At 36.6% G+C, this 18,293-nt stretch overlaps 1 protein-coding gene across 2 annotated transcripts in view; it reads left to right on the top strand.

The window, feature by feature from the left end:
* The first annotated feature begins 7,574 nt into the window (after positions 1–7,574).
* The window catches only part of LOC133516913 (LIM domain only protein 3-like), an 89,734-nt gene continuing 79,015 nt past the window's right edge, over positions 7,575–18,293 (top strand). The window contains exon 1 of one of the 2 annotated variants that reach the window (XM_061849957.1): positions 7,575–8,214. The gene's annotated coding sequence lies outside the window, so the exon portion shown is untranslated. The remainder of the gene's footprint in view (positions 8,215–18,293) is intronic. The other variant, XM_061849956.1, reaches the window with a different exon arrangement.

Here is an 18,293-nt window from a genome sequence, read left to right on the forward strand (position 1 = left end):
GAACTGCTATCACAAATGTAGGTTAGGTTAGGTTTGCACTGTGACCCCTAAAGAAACGGATTGCTATCAGAAAAAATAGGTTATGTTAGGTTAGAACTGCGATACCTACAGGAAATGATATAAATTAGTTTAAGATGGTTAAATAAAGCGCAATGTATACAAAAAATTAAATATATATTTTTTTATTAAACTTTGCAATATCATTTTAAACTTAAATTAGAAGTCATTGCTCGCAGAAATTCACCTTCCTTGTATTCTTGTTTCCGCTCAAGTATTTGATTAATTCTTTGTTATTGGTTCAAATTTACTTTCTTCTTTTTTATAGGTATTAAAAGTTAATTATACTATATGATTGTTATAATAAAAAACTGTTATATCAAATGTAGTATATACGAAATAAACGTTATACGTAATGATGAATGTACGAAATAAGTGTATATATTTTGTTGTTATACTAAATGTAAATTATATGTAATTAGTGATTATACCCTTTAAAAATATACCAAATGTTGTTATATCGAATGAAAACATACAAAAAAAAAATATACCAAATATTACACACCCCATATTCTGTAATATTTTTAAAGTGGTTAATTTTACGCCTCAGATATCGAACAACCAAGTATTATTAGTACTTACATTTAATATGACAACCGGACCGGCCTTACCGTACTTCTATCGGTGGTTAGAAGCATGCCCATTATTTACAAGGACACTGTATATATGTGTACCAGAAAAATTACATGATTACGCAATCGTGTGCATGCAATTTTGCAGCTCGCTATACATGGCACTGATGACACCGTGAAGTGGGTTAGATATATTTTCAATGATTGGGTCGTACCGAGCTAATGGAAACGCGCACTAACTCTTGTCCCGCAACTCGTTAACGCCCTAACTATTATACCTACCAGCCCTTATTTCAGAGAAAATGTATAGTAAAGCACTCATAGTGTGGAAATAATAGTCTCATTATCATTAACCAAATTGGACTTACAGCGTAGCCCTTAGACGCAGGCCAGGGCAAGTGGAAAGGAAAAGCTTTTGTGGTTATCTTTGCTTGCAGGAAAACCTTTGGATTTATACATATGCCATAGCATAATTTAGCTACCGAATATCACTTGGTATGCGAAAAGGGAATGGGGAAGGAAGTAACTGCCTAAATGCGCGAAGCGTGCGTTAAGCGACGTTTCAGAATCGAAGGATGCTTTCGTATGTCTTTCCGGCTGTTCTCAGAAGAGAAATAGAAAGTAAAAGAAGAACCTGTAGAAACAGGTTGCATTTCTCCAGTAGTTAAATATTTACATACGCCAATGCTTACTACTTAGTTTACTACAATTTGTTTAGTTTTCCATATAAGTATACTCTCCCCCCCCCCCCTGTGATCTAAAAATGGGTCTTTTTAATTATTCTTTAAAATTTAATTTTTCGTAACACTAGGTAAATCTTTGACTCAATTTTATGCAAACATTTTCACATAAACGTATAAAATAGTCAGCGTCAGAATAATACGTCCATTACTCAAAACAAAACTTTAATAAAAAAACTTTCCGCTAAAATGGTAAGCTGTACAAGTCGTTGCTGCAACTCCTAAGTGGCTACAATAAAGCGTTCGCTACATTAAGCTCCTACGCCGTTAGCCAGATAACGAGACCCAGTGCCCAGCGCACATAATTTATACCGTCCGTGCTCGTTAAAAACTTATAAAGACGCACATTGTTAGCGGCCAATATTCGCGGGATATACGAGTCGACTCGCCTAACGACCTCTTCCGAATGGTCGCAAACGATCCCTATTCACTCTAACAAACATTGAGACATATATACATGGTTTTAATGAGATTGGTTTCTTACGCCTCATAGATTTGTCTCTTAATAGGTACTTGTAGCTACTTAGGTACAATCGAGATCGGACAAAGGTCTTTTATAGATGTTAAAGTAGGAGAAACTAAATGTGTAGGTACTCAATGCAAATAATTAAACCGCAACGCCCTCGGACTATTGATTTTTTATTTTCTCCTTAGTAAAATTACGCAATAACTAGGTTAGTAAAAAAGTAGGTAGCTATTTAATGTCTGTATCATTGAAAACTGATACCTGGTTTAAATAAATGACGTCATATTTTTCGTTGTAATTAAAGTTTATTCCAAAAATAAAATCTCGCCTTTTTTGCACCATATCTTATACCTTTTAACGAGCAATTCTTGTATATATATATATATTTCTGTGATCTCGGAAACGGCTCTAACGATTTCGCTGAAATTTGGTATATGGGGGTTTTTGGGGGTATACAATCGATCTAGGTTAGTATTATGTTTGGGAAAACGCGTGTTTTCGAGTTTTCATGCGTTTTTCTTTCGACGCAGAATATGGTCGCTAATTTCGTGTCGCCGGCCACTGTCCGTCTGGTCCAGTGGGTTAAGACGCGGACGGTTAGAAACGAGTGTTACGGGTTCGAATCTCGCCCGGTGATTACCTTTTTTTCTTTTATATATTTAAGTTTATATATTTTTTTTTTTTTTTTATTGTTTTAGACAAGTTTAATTTAGTAAAAAAATGTAGTTAAGATTATCACCTATACACCACCATATTACAATAAATAGTTATAACCGAGCAAAGCTCAGTCGCCCAGGTACTTTTTATTAATGCACCATAGGTTATGTTAATGTGTCCAGTAACTCGTCACAGTAAATAACCGTAATGGAAAATCCGTGTGCTGATTCTATCTTGCTGGAACGTTTTAGGCCGCTGACTAAGGCTTCGTTTTCAAGCAGTCGTTATGCGCGCAATTAGTGGCCTAAGCTTTGCACGAAATGCAATGGTAGACGGAGAGCTAGCCCCGGAAATGGTGGTTATATGATCATACTACGTTTTGACTGGTGCAATTTTGTTTGACGTGCGAAAAGTGCGAGTACAAGTGAAACTTACGATAAGTTGACGTCAATAAAATTATGATATAAAACAGAAGAGAGAGACGTGTAATTTTTTAATATTATAATGTACACGTTTATATTGCCATATCTACCAAAAAAAAAACATTGCACGTGAAAAAAAAAAAACAAAATGCACTTATTTGCACAAAATACATTATATAAAACATTCACCAAAAATTTAACTACACCTATTAGGGATGTGATTTTGTGGTATAGGCAATGAGTACCAGTCTCAGTTTTTTACTAGATATATGTAGATATATATGTGTGTGTGTGTGCGCGTATGTGAGTTACTTCGACTGATTAATAAACTAATATATACATAAATAGGTAAATGTGCTTTAACCAGCTTCTTAAACTTTAGCAACGACATAGAACTCCTTAGTGGTGGTGGGAGATTATTTCAAATTTTCTGTTATTGCGTACATTAATATGATAATAAGAGCAACAAAAATAGACAGTTAGTTTGCTAAACTATCCTGATTGCTGGTGTAGGTATGGTGTTTGCCAGGTGTTCATCAGTGGATGTCAGAAAACCGGCCACTTGAGGGATGCAAGTTTTAGAAATATGAGTTTAGTGTTGTTTTAAGGGTTACTATGTATTAATCAGTTTTTTTATGATATTGGAGGCAAACGAGCAGCTGAATCGCCTTGTGGTAAGCAATTATCGTCGCCCATATAACGTTGCCAGCTGTTCTTGTTGGGAGAAACTACAGTCAGGTGAACTGAAAATCGTATATCATAATTCACAATGAGGCCATCCGAAGAGCTGCCGGCTTCCCCGCACAACGTATCATCATTGATGGTGCGCCAGCATCCTTGATGGTGCAATGCCTCAAGGGCCTATTTTAGAATTTAAACTAGTTATTTTTCTTAGTTTAGTTTTGTACAGTTACTGTAATACCGTTTAAAGTTACAGCTCTGAGTCACAGAATATCTCGTGTGCGCATCCGAAGTTATTCAAGGTCAAAAGTCCCACAAATCAGTTTTTCGCTAATATCATGGTTTCTATAGCTGATTGGGTTTCACTCTTAATTTCACCGGGTTAAGGGCAAACTAATTAGACAGGTTTCGTTGCTCTCATTATAACATTTATAATATACCGTTTTCAGGGGCTAGCTCTGGCCTATAGCGGTAGGCTTTCAACTAATTTACCGGCGCAAGGTATTGCACGTCCAATTTGTAGAACGTTTAAAAAAAGCCGTTGTCAGGCTAACGTAAGCTTTTCCAAAAATTGAATTCGTAATTGATACTCCAGCCAGTCAGCCAGCTCCTCTTGCACAAAAAACCGTATTAAGGCTAGGAGAATGTTGATGACAAATGACAAGTCGATCTCTAAGATGTTGTGTAACATTATCACATATTTATAAGTCTTATTCAAAATATAATCAATGTGCAGACTTATTAAATATATGCCTTAGTTCTTCATTTTGACACAATTGGTGAAGTTTGTATTGTTTTATTAGTATCTCAATCTGTATTGATTTTAGACATTAATACTTTTGAATTGAATTAATTAAAGCAGAATTTGAAAATAACTGCCAAAACATATATGTTTCCCTACACAAGTTAAAGTACAGTTCGAGATAAATAAAAATGATCTAATTTTAAGTAGATAATGTAATGTAATGTCCACAACATGAGATAAAGTTGTCGTAAAGGCGCACTCACACAGCCGTCGCGGGCCGGATCATGGACTCGGCTAAACACAAATCAACACCGATTCTCCATTTGTTAGACACGGGAATGTAATTACGGCCGGAACACTTGCCAGGGGGGACGGCTCCGCGTCATTCAGGCTTTTAGTTTGAACCTCGACAACGATTGTTACTTTGGATTCATAACGTATATCGACTCTAATCGGTTTGTGATAAAAATAAACTTCTGAAGCAGCTCTAATGGAAGCGTGAGATAATTAATGACACATAAATATTGATTAAAGTTAGCGTTAAGTGGTCCTTAATTATAGTACTTAGTGCGGATGGCTCCGATTGGACGTAGTAGGTATACATTTAATTAATGCGTCGTTAGACTTGCAACAATTCTTAATATTTAACGTACAGTCATTAATTTAGACAAGCACTATCGGAGTCTCCAAAATTACTAATCTGTCCTGAATAAGGGTCCTGTGATTAACAATTAGCGAGGTCGGTGTCTTACCTACTAATAATAAATGTTTTCACCTGTTATTAGATTAGCACTTGAAAGTATTTGAAAGTTGAACCTATCATATTTATTTGGTAAGCTGTAGGCAATACTGTAAGTAGGCAAATAGTAGAGATCTTTATCTTTCATATTGTTAGTAGTGTAGCAGCTAGCTATAACCTAAATAACAAGCTGCAGGGCGAAGTCTGGGCGGAGTCGTGACACGCGTTAAGCTAAATTAATAAACTTGCTGCAGTCCGGCGTTTATTAAAAAACACTCATTAAAGCAGAGGAAAGTAGGTGAAGTCGCCGGTGGGGACAGCGCCGCTAATTGCGCCGCCTTTATTGCTTAAATAAAGTTTTAGTGGGAGAACAAGTTTTAATTAAAAATGTGAGAATAGTTTTTAATAAAGGACTGGCTCGGTGCGCGTATATTGCGAAACTTTGAGCAATACGCTTACAGGAAGTACTGCGTTCGGCGCCCGGCGTCGCCTGGGCAAGTCGGCAGGAGGTTACAAGGATTGTTAGGCTGAGCGCATACGATGAAGTCGGCCGGCTCAAAACAATGTAGTCACCTGCAATAATTATGTTACACAACGAGGGCCGTAAAAATATGTGACGCGCTCTTATTGCGCTGGTGTCTGTACCTAAGTAAGCTCTGTAGTAAAACTTTGGACGCCGCTATCCTCGAGTGATAGCATGCGTGCACTGCGCGCGCGTAAGAAGGAAACATGTGAGAAAGCTACTCGCTGAAGCATATGTTGTATTTGCTTTTCTTGGCATACATATTAGAGAAATTAAAGATTTTTTAAAACAAACTGTAGATTTAAGTGGATTTAATAAAATAAAATAAATTAAATTGTATTACCATTGAACCAAAACATAACTTACTTTACATGAATTGAACTGGCAGTGGCAAATAAATATATTATGTCGAAATAGTAGGTAAGAAATACTTAATTAGACAAATTCCGTTCTGGTAAATCAATACATTGTGACAAACGACGTATGTAACAGAAGAAACTAATAATGGTTGATTTACGCCCGCCCTTGTTATTACGACTCATGTGAAATGTAATTTCGGCATTGCGCGTAGTCGCACACATGGACGGGGCGAGTGTGCAATACGTTTAATAAAGGAGGGACGAGAGTAAATCCTTCAATTTCGCCGGCACACAGCGGCGTATTCTCGTTAACCGTGGCAATAAGTTAAACGGGCGGGCCGCCCGGGCCCGCTGCCCGCGCCGCGCCGGCCGCTTCAGGAAATTAAAAAGGTTGGTCGTTGCTCACCACGGCGCGGCGCTCCACGCGCGACTGACGAATTCGCCACCTCACTGATCATTATTTATTAACAAATCGCTAAAGTATTATCACATTAAGATATATTTACAGTCAGCTGTAATAGCATCTAACAGGACTAGCATTCAAATATTGGAGCTCGTAGAAGTTGCGTTTTGTTTGATAGTTTTGATACAGGATACAGGATACTTAGATAGGGCTGTGGAAATATTTTTCTGGTTGTTTTTTTGCAAGTAGTACTTAAGTTCGCATGTTGTGTTGACAAAGATCTATAAATAAATACATTGAAATTGCAGTCACCACACCATGGTTGCCATTATGTAGTTATTTGTAATGTATAATAACATAGTTTAAAGTGGCACTGCAAGCGGTCGATTTTAATCAAAGTTCCTTCATTTCAAACTTAGCTCCGGCAGTGCGCGGTGTAATATGGGGCGAATGTAACTCTCGAACAAAGAATACAGCTCACGTTCCCGCTTTGGCTGTACTCCTAATTAGATGTTCGATGAAAGTGTAATCAGACGGCGGTCGGATCCGGGACGTAATTAAACGGCGCAGGCGAAGAGTGATTTATTAATAGAAAAGCTCGAGCCGTAATGAAATACTGGGCGGACAATGGTGAGGGCGGCCGCTCGGTGGAAATTAAATTCTCAGCGCCGATGCACGGAGCTGGACACCGGTCGCCGCACCGGCCGGTCGTCTGCCGCTTCTTTGCCACCGCTGACCGACACTTACTTAATAATTCACGCAGCGGTGACCACCGCGCCCGGCCGACTCCTATTACCGAGAACGTATGGAGGAGTATAAATTTGTCGGCGAGGGAATGTAAAGAAGATTGGTTTCCTACTGGAGCGGGTGCGGAGAAAAGGGGTGGAATTGAATTTAGGCCCGAATCCACTAGCGGAGTGATATTATTTAACTATGTATGTAGTGTTGTGGGACGCGGGACGTGAGGACGTGACGCTTTTACATCCGATCACGCACTCACATTTGATTGCGGCTAAAAGTGCTCGTGAATCCACAATGCATCTGCACTTAAGTTTTAAAAGTTTGTTTAATGGACAAGTGTTCACGATAACTGGGTTGTCGTTGTATGTGATCGACTGATCGTTGATGTAGCTTTGCTGCAACGATGTTAAGAGGGAAGATTAGCTTTGCGATCCTAATGAAATAACGGTACTTTTTCTATGAAATTCCATTTCGGGAGAAAACGGTTTCCACTAACTAAATAACAGATCACTTTGATTTTGATGATGATGAAAATATTTAGAAGTGGAAAAACATTTTCTCTTTACGAGTACGTGCTATATACTTCCCTCTTAAGCTGTGTTGTCAGAGTATACTTTTTCAATTAGAGTATTGAGGCGTTCCGACTCCGTCATTATATTAGAGTGTTGTTCCATTCCACCCCGAGCCCGACGCCCGCCCTCGGCGCCGCTCGCCGGCCCGCGGCTCACTCCGCCGCGAACCCTCCTCGAGAGTACTCGCGTCTGATCGCGGCCTCTGCTCCGTAAACTTTACACGAACCGCTCGCCGGTATCAACAACGTCTTAACAATCCTATCCCAAATATTAATACATCGCGCGCCATCGATCTCCGCGCGTCGGACATACGATTGCTTTATTCCATTAAGGATTTTCCGAGTTTCATTAGACCGGTATCAATAAATCTTATTGAAAGTGCCAGCTGGAGTGGACAAATACAAATAAGTGCTCCATTATCGTGACTGTGAAATTGTTTGTTGTGGATTGTTGAGGTCAGCTCGGAGAGGACCGTTTACTTAAAGTGCTTCGCTTATTTCCTTCTCAACGTAATTATAGAAAAAACTATTTTTTAAGGTAAGTCGTCAAATCTCCTGAATTTCAGGATTTTACCGCGGGGGGGTTAATATTTTTTTAAGCTTTTATTTATTGTTTTATAAGTTTATATAACTGGTACCTAGCTGTGGATTTTTTTAAGTAGCTGGACTGTAACTAAGTAGAAGCGCCTTAATAATTTGATACAAAACATATATGGGGGTTTTAATTAAACGTAACGTATAATTTTAATGATCCATTGCATAACCATGTTCTACAATAATTTACTATTTTACTTAATTTACTATGAAAATTATTTACTTGTAATATTCTAGCTGGGAAATCACTTAAGAGTCTGAATACTCTGAATAGCTTTTCGATTCTAACGAAATAACGGTATTTTTTCTATGAAATGCATATTTATTTTTTCTCAACAGTTTAATTTTTGGCAGAAACCTTAGTACTAAATAACTTAAGTGTAATTTATGATACTTACCTACTGTTGTTAGTTTTTGAGTATGAATCACAACTTTGTCGCATGTGGAGTTTACCTTTAAGTAATTATTACACTACTCAATAAGGATACATGCATGTAATTTATGTTTAGCATTGGTTTAAATAATTGTTGGTAAACCTTAATAAATAAATAAATCCATTTCGGGAGAAAACGCTTTCCACTATCTAAATATTAACACATCAATTTGGTTTTGATGTCGATCGCTTAAGCATTATATATTCTAGGTTCATAAGTTTCGCTATAAGTTTTATTTTATTTTAGTAATTTTGAAAAAAAAAAAGGAAAACCTACAGTGTGTCCTTAGCCATTGGACAAACCCTGAAATCCCACGTAGGGTTACTTCTCAGAAATGCTCTAACGTTAATTTTTTTTTTAATTAGAACAAAAGATAAAAAAATGAATTTTCGAACAAAATTTATTTGCAATAATCGACAACAAAAAGAAACACACTCTATTAATCTTTGGCAGTGTTTTTGACAATTTGCTCGAAATATTTGATAATGATGACATTTTCAAAAGTCAGTTAGTTTCATAAATAAAAAGATAATTAAAAAGGTCGAAGAAGGTTCCATACTATTCTTTGAGGATATTACCTCAGGAGCTACTAACACATACAGGCTGCTCCAAAGTAAAAAATCGTAATTTGTTAATTTCTTTGTAACCGCTACACCTGTTGTTATTATACTTTGTACACTGGTCCTAAATACCCTAAAGCATATGTACGTTTCGGCTTTGTCCAATGGCTAGGGACACCTGTATATACCTAGTCCTTCATTGTGTCAATAACATACCAAAAAAAAAAAACATGGAGAATGGAAAATATTTAGAAGTGGAAATACATTTTCTCTTTTGTATGGACGAGTATGCTAAGCTGCTAAAAACGTCTCTCGCCTTTTAAACAATATTGTTAACTTAACTACGCCAGGTTGATAAATAAAGAAAATTACTGGTTACAATAGCAACCAATACTTAATGTGGGAAAATAAAGTGGAGGTTTGCGGAAAGGCGCGCAAAAATGAACCCCACGCATGCCCTTTGTTGTCAGTTGGTAACTGATAATTTAGATATTTAGAGTCAGTTTAAAAAGAATAGAGTCGTGGAATGTAATAGGCCCCGTACATTTCACGACTCTTCTCTTTACGAACAGACGCTAGTAAATGAAAACTGGGACAATGTGTCACCTCTCGACTTGTGATAACGATATCAGTGTTCATCACTATAAAATAACATTAAGTATTAGTTGTATTCCTCCTTTGATTTTTATATTGTTGCCACCGACTGGGAATCTATTACAGTTAAGTATTTTTACATACTATACACATTTAATGTGGTGTTTATAGTAGGTAAAGTGTAGGTTTTAAACAAGTAAATGAGTACGTCGGTACACTCGGTACGTAAACGGAAACTACTGCTATTTAGGTACCTCTCGTACTTAGTAAGTAAATGGCATGGAAGTTAAGTATTGGTTTCCTTCAAGTCCGCAATTAATTTTATACAATTCGTATGCAGGCAAATCTTTACAGATATTTTTTGTTAAGAATTAAGACAGATACTGAGACAGTATTTAAGTAGTTTTGTTTATTGATCCTATAAACCTATTGTTTATAAGTTTGTAGTTTATGCCCAAAATAATCAAAGTTATAGGTAATAAAAGTAAGTAAGTTATATACTTACTTTTATTAGTAATAATAAATCAATAGATACGAGTAGTAGTTGTATTTTATCATTTTTGATGTATTTTTTTGCATTACTAAATTCCATGATGGTGACGTGTAAAAGTGTCCTTATGGCCTATTTGCTGAATAAATCTTGAAGTTTGAAGTTTACCTACTTACTTAAATTAGAAGTTATACTTCGATAAAGTTTTGATATGCTACGTTTTGACATGTAAAATTACCTTACTGGCTACTCCAAAAAAAACTAAACTTTAAAACATGTCTACATGTATATAGTACATTTACTATGTACCAAATGTGTATGTCGATTCTACCTAAAATATTTTTAATTATGCTACTCCTGCTTAAATCAGAGAACGATTTCTCTTGACAGGGAGTAAAGAACAATGTTTCGAGATACCTTGATGTGATATTTGATGATTTAGACGAATTCCATACATTTTCTGAGATCACAATCAGGCTGACGATGTCTCCTTAGTACGTGCCTGTTTCCTGACTCTGGGAAAGTGGTAAAAGTAGCGCACTTGGTTCCCAGACTCCGCAACAAAAAGAGATCCGTATTAGATTACCTCCTCGACACTCTTGACATTAGGCGGCATTGTGAACGCTTGGTGACTGCATGAGAGATACTTTTCTTATCTGTAACCAAGTAACAACCCCCTGTAACTAAGTACCTAATTACTGTATCTTGTTATTGTTAGAATTACTTTGCTTTCGAACTCAACCAAGCCCAACATTAAAGTATTGAATATGTATTATACGAATTTTTAATACAAAGAGGAATTTCTTCATATAATTATCATCATCATGTATCCTTACTAACTGACTCATCAACGCTGCAGCCGAAACTAAAATTGAAATTTGCGCACCAGGTTACACTTATAAAGCGTACAAAAAATAAGAAGCGATTTTGGGAACTTCAATCCCTAAGGGGGTTAAAAAGGGGATGAAAGTTTGTATGGGTTTCAAGTTTTATTTTAAGCTAGGACCTTGATACTTTTGTAAAAAGGTATTTTATTTAAATATTTCAGCGTTTTTAAAAATTCATCCCCTAAAAGGGTTAAATAGGGGTTGAAAGTTTGAATCCATTACAAATGCTTCAAAACTTCTTAGAAGGGCATAATATAAGATTACAAAAATATTTCAACGTTCTTGATAATTCAACCCCTAAGGGGGTTAAAAGGCGATAGAAGTTTATATGTGGTACGGAACTTAAAACTTGAAAAAAAGGCATTATATTGAAATAGACAAATACTAATATTCACAGTTTTTGAAAATTTATTTCCTAAGTTAATTTGCGAAAAAAGGGTTTGCATCGGGAGCAATTTTTTTTGTAAATAGTTAACTTTAAATTTCGTAATAGAAAACAAGAAATGTGATTTCAGCGTTTTGAGAAATTTATTTCCTAAGGGAGTTAAAATGGCTCTCATTGAAAGTTTGTCATTGAAAATTTAGGGTACATATGAATCTCCTAAATTCGGGAGCGAACATTTTTTTAATAGTGTACTTGAAAATCTTCTCAGGGGGTTGAGAGGGATTATACTCGTATCGAGAACTTTTTTTTCAGTTAGGGGCTTGAAACTTCGTAGGTGACAGAAAAATCTCATGTGTTGTATAATGATGAAACGTCCCTACTGTTATCTTTTGATTAGTATGTAGAATAATACCTATCAACCACGCGTACGAAGTCGCGGGCAACAGGTAGTATATATATGATATGATATGATATGATATGATTTATTTATCTCACAATATACAATTTCACTTAAAACTACGGGTGGTAAATTCTTAGGAATTTATATTGTGATTGTCGGTATATATCATATATCACTTATTTTCATAATAGAATTTTACAATCACTTTATGGCGTAGAACAATTGGGTCGTGTTTAAGCTTCAACTTCCCCGCTAGTGAGCCTCGCAGGTAACGCTTCGGGTCTTCGGCAATACGCGGAGCTCGGCCTTCGGACGTCACATTAACTTAAAAAATAAATTAAATTAAATTATCTATTTACACTATACACATACTTATTAACTCTTAAGGTTTTCTAGATAGTGTGATATTTTATAATATCCGTTTTTACTCAAATGTACACTTAAAATATACGTTTCAGTTAATAGATAATTTATGAAACATTGTATGTTTACGCTAAAATTAATTAAGAACGAGGAAGCTACAATTGCTGCTACACATGTAACACCAAGATAACATATTTTGCTGTTTAAACAGATGTTTTTAATGAAGTTATCTCATTAACTTTTGACGATGTCACGTGCAATTAAGTTTTATTATCCAGAGATAATTCTTAACAGAGTGGTGCCATACTGTGGTCATTACTAGATAAACATTTAAGTAAACAACTACTTAATTACATCTATGACAAACAGGGAAACCAAACATTAATGAGGTTGACTACTTTTGATGTTGATATTAGCGATTGTATCTATTTTACTACTTAATAATGGTGGGTTAATAAGTACTAATCTATTTAATTATTGTATATGTATCATATTTAATTTTGTTTACATTTCGTCAAAAAAAAACCATAGATTTATAAGTGCGCCCTATTCTTACATATTGGGTTAAGGTTGAGCGTCTTTTTAATTGAATATATTTTTAAGCGGTTGCATAATGAGGTCTCGTTAATTCTTGGAGTTGTCCTGCTATACCTTGTTATTCATGGTAATACAAAGGCTTGAGGTGGCAGGGATGGCACGACGCGGCGCGACGCGTAGGTAATGACGGCCGGTGGATTAGTCGCGCGTATGCGATCCCACGCCAGCTTGTTATTTTAATTATTGTGTCTTAATTAAAGTTGGCTGGGGCACGCTTTACCGCGCGACACAATGGGCTAGTTAGTGTGACGTGATTCGGTAGTTGCACGAATATTATGAGATTCACGTTGGAGCTGGGATCTTTATTAAATTCAACACATTTTTATGACGTTGCACATGTTGTCCTGTGATCGCTTGTTATTTGGTTTTTGGTTATTTTTTATTATGTAGGAGCTAAAAAAATATAACAAGAAATTATAACAAGCATTGTATGTTAAAGTAGCAAATTTAATTGATGTTATGATGGAAATGCCATTTTCCCTGTCATTATCACGCTAAACAATACTTAAAGTAGGTACCTACTTAGTAACCACAATTATAACTAGAACGAATATTAATTAATTTATAATGCCTAGTGAATGTGCAAATGAAAATTGAATCAATGCAGTAGTTTTTGCCACGCTTGCCATTAATGATGGAACAGTTGCGATATCTACCCAACAAAAACTGATATGATGTGTATTGTTCTTATGTGGAAACTAATAAATAAGCTAATTATTACTTACGACTGGATAAGTATTCATTTATCGGAATCGAACAATACTGCTATAAATAATTCGCTTTCATTAACATATTTCATATGGATTGTCGTTCGTTTTAACAAAATATATTCATTCATAACGGTTACAATGACGATTATTATTATTATTATAAACAATGACGATAACCATACCATAAAAAATGACGATCAAAACCACATCATTTATGCAAGCATGTTTAAAATTAAGTTGTAATAGTGACAGGTTTAACTTTTATTTTTTGGTACTAAGTTTAGAATTATTAACAATATTATTGTAGACATAATCTACGTACTTGACTAAAGCTTAAATGTAATAAAACTATTGTAATAATCATAACCAAACAAATAAGTAACGTTAAATCTATCATATTGATCACAAATTTAATTCTGTACAAACTGTTTAGGAATGCTTCATGGGGTGAGTGGTATAATTAATTATATTAATGGTGTCGCAGGAAATAAAATTCGTCAGTGTAGGTATCTGGCGTAAAAATAGTTGTATTTCATTTCATTTAATTAAAATTGTTTTACGGCCCGATTCGAAGAATGATTAAGACACGTTTAAGATCTTGGAAAGATCTTTAAAAGATCGATAACTAAACTACATGTCAAAATTGACGTTTATTTCGATTCCGCTGTGATCCCAATAAGATCTATCTACGATATTTCTAACGATAATTGACATTGGTTGCCCGAATCGAGCTGCTTCTGTCAATTATACGACATAAAAACGATATCTAAATGAGAACTTGTCTCAACCAGAACTTCTCGTTATCGTATCTCATTCTTCGAATCGGGCCGTTAGATAAAATAACCATGTAAATATATAAAATAATAAATTAGCCTTTGTGTGCGTGCTTTGTGTCAGTGTGTATATATGTACTCGTAGCTCGGTGGCGCGGTGCTGAGCGTCGATTAGGAATATTACTACAGTTGCTCATTAGAGGTCTCTTAATGATCTCCGCGGCCCACGCGACATCCGTTAAGTACTAGTTTACACAATATCGTCCTTTAATGAACCGAGTACAAACGGCAACTATAGTACCTACTAAACTACTAAGTGTGGTACGAGTACACTTGGCCTGTGATTCTTTAATCCAGGTTTTAAAATATCTGTGTGGTAAACTTTATTCACATCCGTGCCGCTATTTCAGAAAGAAAGAAAAGAAAGAAAGAAAAATACTTTATTGCCACGAAAAACAAGTGCAAAAAATAACCTAACTTAATTTAAATCAACTGTGCGTAATTGAGTAACAAAAACACAAAATTTTCCTTTTGACATATAGTTTGAAGATGAACTTGAGAGAATAACAAAATTCGCCCTTCTCGTTTTTATATGTCAATAACAGATTTAAAAGCTCGAATGCCACTGAAGTCTTATCATTATTAGGTCTTTATCACTAGTATTGACTTGCTGGTACACTAACCTCACCAATGCACTGGCACTGGCAAAAATTAGCGCCATGTTCGGCTCTGTAGGTAGGTAACTGTGTACTTGTCAGGGCCCGCGCCCGTGTAGGTACGGCACCCAATTAGTGTAACGACAATAAATTAATTAAGGCATTGTTAAATGATTATCGGAACGCGAATAGACTTCACATCGCGTCTCAATTATAATTGATTCCATTAACAAAAGCTTCGCCCATAATTGAAGGTAGACAGTTTCAGCAAAAGGGATGGTAAGGTAATTACAAGATCCAATTTAGAATTGCCAACTCTACACTTTGCTGTTAGTTTCAAACAAAAGCTTAATTAATTAAGTCGAGAACAATTAAGCTCGCTGCCGTAATATTCTCAGCAATTACGTGGAATTCGACGTATTTTGTAGTCATCGGTAATTGCCAACGAGACTCGAATCTGATTCTATCTGAAGCTAATACCGCACACATCCATTAATTATCCGCGAATACTTACTCGTAGTTGGACAATTTACGAGCAATATTAGGTAAGCAGATACGTAACCGGTTAGATTTCTACATGCATACATAAATAAACATGCCTTTACATACTTTGTACCTATTACTTTACTTGGAAATTATAAGTAACAACTTTTTTTTATAGCGCTCGATATCCGTTGCATATGTTGATGAGCATACTAGTATTGCTAGTTAGGTACTGCGAGTACTGTAGCGCACGCGTTTGGTCGGAGGGTGGTAATGAGAGTTGTTAGCCGTCGGGCGCGTGTAGTCCTAGTTTAGGTTTCGGCTGTCAATTTGGATGTATGGGGTCTAATAAATCAGCGGCGTCGTCGTTAGGCGCGCGGGCCGCTAACTGGCAGGTAGGCGCATGTAACGAGACACATGTCCCAGCGTATCCTTTCAATTAGAGGCAAGCGGGCGCGGAGGCGGGCGCGGGAGCGAGCGCGAGCGCGGGGGCCCGCCGACTGGACACCGCCAGACTTGCTCGTTATGCGCCCGCCTCGTTAGGGGAATTGTTTGTTCGAGTATGTAAAAATGTGTTTATTTGCACATACGCTCTGGGGTAAAAATATGTGAAAAGACCCTTTTAAGACTTTTAATGATTTCCCGGCAAAAGGAAATTGGGTTAGTTATTTTCCCCGGGGTTACCCTCGTTAAGTTTTAATGGGGTAGCTACGACGTAATCAAATGTACTTATTTAAGTTAACGACGTTTACTCCCTAAACGTTCGTGTTCTTTGTCGTCAATAGAACTTATTAAACGGGGAGCGGTAGGCGAGTGTGGTCATGTGGTTTCTTTGTTCTTCTCGCATTAAAAAGCCGGACTAATTAAGGGGCACGATGTTGTTAAACGACGTACGAGTTGTAGTTAATTAAGAATATTCGTATTTAATGTGTACTTTCTAAGGAACATGGTAATAACGAGTGAGCGGGCTTCCGGCTCACCCGGGGCGCAGTCGCCACATACCTGTTAGAACGCCTAATTAATCTCTAGTAAAATGTCGACGTCTCGCTTGTTTTTGTCAGGAACTCGGCTCATTAGACCGACGAGGCATGTTGATTACATTTTGCAGCGCTTATTAGTGCAAACTCTCATTAGGGGCCACTATTGTTGTAATTTAACAAGAAGCAACTTCGAGACCCACGGCTAAGCCGGAGCGCGATCGAATGTCGCCCCTGCACCGTTGCGATAAGCCCACGAGCGCATCGCACGGTGGCTGGTTATACGTATTGTGTGAATTTAATTAACAACTCAATAGTTACACAGTCGAAGAATGGAGCGAAGGGGGAGTTCTTATGGCGTCTGACACGATTCCATTGTTAGTGCGCAAAAACCAGAGGTTTGTTTAGAAGTGGTTTACGCAATTACGGAGGTGCTCTGTTCCGGTGGGTGTAAGGCGAGCCCGGGCGTCGGGCGTCAGTTTAATTGGACAGCCGCGAGCGGCGCGGGCCTGCAGCGGCGGGTACTCCAGCCTAACACTTCTAATTGGCTCGCTGCGTATGTGAGCTTTTGTCTGGAACACCTCGTCGTCGCTACTTCTGCCTCTATGACTTATTACTGCACTGTAAGGGTACCACTTCTAACTACTCAAACCCTCTCCTAAAATATCTACAAGTAGGTACAGTTATGGTCATAATATTGACAATTAGGGATGTACGCACATTTTCAATAATATAAAATGACAGGGTATTGTAACAACTATATTTTCTAGCACGAAAAGGCCACTATCAATTTTCGGCCCATTTAGAACCTGATCGCGTACACAGTTTTTACAAATTATTTTGTACAATAAATGCGCATTTTATTACGCAAAACAGACAAAATAACGAACATGAACCATAGAGGTACCTATAATAATATAGAGATGAAATGGAGGAGGGGCAACAATTAACCCGACCAAATTACGTAGGTTGTTAGTGGTATGTTGTCAGGAATATTAACACGTGTTTTTAATTTTGTCGCATTGCGTATGTTCTGTCCGTCATAGGCGCACTTGTATAACACACAATATATGAATACTAGGTCTATGACATTTTATTTCGGTGTATAGTGACGCCGCCTATTTAATGTTTTTGTAGGAAACTTTTCATACATAGTGACCTTCCTCCACTTATTTCACACTCCATAAATCCTTTTTTAACAAAAATAACTTGCATCTCAATAGGACAAAAAATATATTTCTTCGTAGCTTAGAATATTTCATTAAATCATTATAATAGACACAAATAACCAAAATATATATTATTATGTTATAAAAAAAAAGATAAAGGTGACCATCAGTTTTGGGCTCGTACGAAAAACCATCGCGTATATGGTACAGACTTTTACAGTAATTCCGAAGCGCTATCTCTATTTTGTATCCAAAACTAGTTATGTATGTATATGTGCGTAGGTGTGCACCGTATGCATCCGTATGTGTAGATAATTTCGTACTACATAATATTAGGTCTACTTGGGCGGTTTACAAGTTTATATTTTGTTTGATTTCTTGTAACTTTCATAGTTTTTTGTTTACAAGATATCAAACAAAATATTAACTTGTTAGCCGCCCAACTAGACATTACGTAGAAAAGTTTTAAAAGAATGGAATCCAAAAAAATACATACTTTATTGTAAAGCAAGTATATGTTTATTACTTTTAATTTGGTATACAAA

This window comes from Cydia pomonella, chromosome 4 (assembly GCF_033807575.1).
Source record: "Cydia pomonella isolate Wapato2018A chromosome 4, ilCydPomo1, whole genome shotgun sequence".
NCBI lineage: Eukaryota > Metazoa > Arthropoda > Insecta > Lepidoptera > Tortricidae > Cydia > Cydia pomonella.